The sequence below is a fragment of the Crocodylus porosus genome, unplaced genomic scaffold (genome assembly GCF_001723895.1).
Source record: "Crocodylus porosus isolate Cpor-Errol unplaced genomic scaffold, CroPor_comp1, whole genome shotgun sequence".
Lineage (NCBI taxonomy): Eukaryota > Metazoa > Chordata > Crocodylia > Crocodylidae > Crocodylus > Crocodylus porosus.
Window position 1 is genome coordinate 13000887 of NW_017728907.1, and position 1109 is coordinate 13001995.

At 54.4% G+C, this 1109-nt stretch overlaps 1 protein-coding gene across 3 annotated transcripts in view; it reads right to left on the reverse strand.

The window, feature by feature from the left end:
• The window catches only part of SUCO (SUN domain containing ossification factor), a 66841-nt gene that overhangs the window by 43717 nt on the left and 22015 nt on the right, over positions 1–1109 (reverse strand). The window lies entirely within an intron of this gene.

The window sequence follows — 1109 nt, forward strand, 5'->3', positions numbered from 1 at the left end:
GATGCAGGTTACTGTGGCTTGGGAGTGAGAGAGGCAGATGCACGCACACACACATACAGATAGTGACACGCTGGTCTGTGAAGGGGAAGGGGTGAGGGAGGGGGTGGGGTAGGGGCAGACACAGCAGTGGATGGGGCCCTGAGGCCAGGAAGATGGAGGTTCAGGAGGCTTGTCCAGGGGCACAGGGTGGGAGGGTACAGCTCCCCACTACTGCGTACAGGGAGGCATGGAGGGAGGTACATACCCCCTCGATTTGTGCGTGGGGTAGAGGTGGGTTGGGGCTCTGCAGCCTTTGCCCCAGGAGCCATGATACCATGCTGTGCCTCCCATCAGCAGGCAGTCAGGGGACACACAGCATGGCCAGTACTCAGCTCCTGGGGCAAAGGCAGCAGGGTGTAGAGCCCCAGCCCGCAGCAGGCAGCCTACCTCTGCCCCATGCACAAGTCTGGGGGCACATGCCCCCCCTAGGCCTCCCCTGGGGGTGCATGCAGCAGCAGAGAGCCACACACCCCCTCCTCAACACCACTGGATGAGCTTCCTGTGACTCTGTCCTATGACCTGCCCTGGTCCTGGGGCCTCATTTACCCCAGCACCTGGTCCACTCCCTCCCTCACTGTGGAGGCCTCAATCTACCTTCTCCCCCACCCATCCCCCTCTCAAACTTACTGGTGCAGCATGCGTGCTGTGGCTGCTCAAGCATATCTCTGACTGTGAACCCCTTTCCTTTGCCCCACCCTGCTGCTACAGCCTGGAACTCATGCCCAGGCTACCCTGTGGTCCCCTGCACAGCCACTGCTGCCCTGCCGGGCAGCCTGAAGGCTGCGGAGTAAAGCCCAGGCTTCAAAACCATGTGAGCAATTAACATGCACCCAAAAAATTAAAGACACAGGAAATCGATTAATGCATTACTTGCACAAATTAACTGCGATTGATAGCCCTACCTTTAAACTTTACAAGAAAGAGTATTTTTATCAAGCATTATCTTTTGGCTCAGAATGTATACAAGGTATATCTTAAAAAAAGGTTACTTGATTTTGTTAATCAATTTTTGTACTGGCAACAATTCTAACCATTTGGAATACATGATCTATACTAACCATTGCAATTCA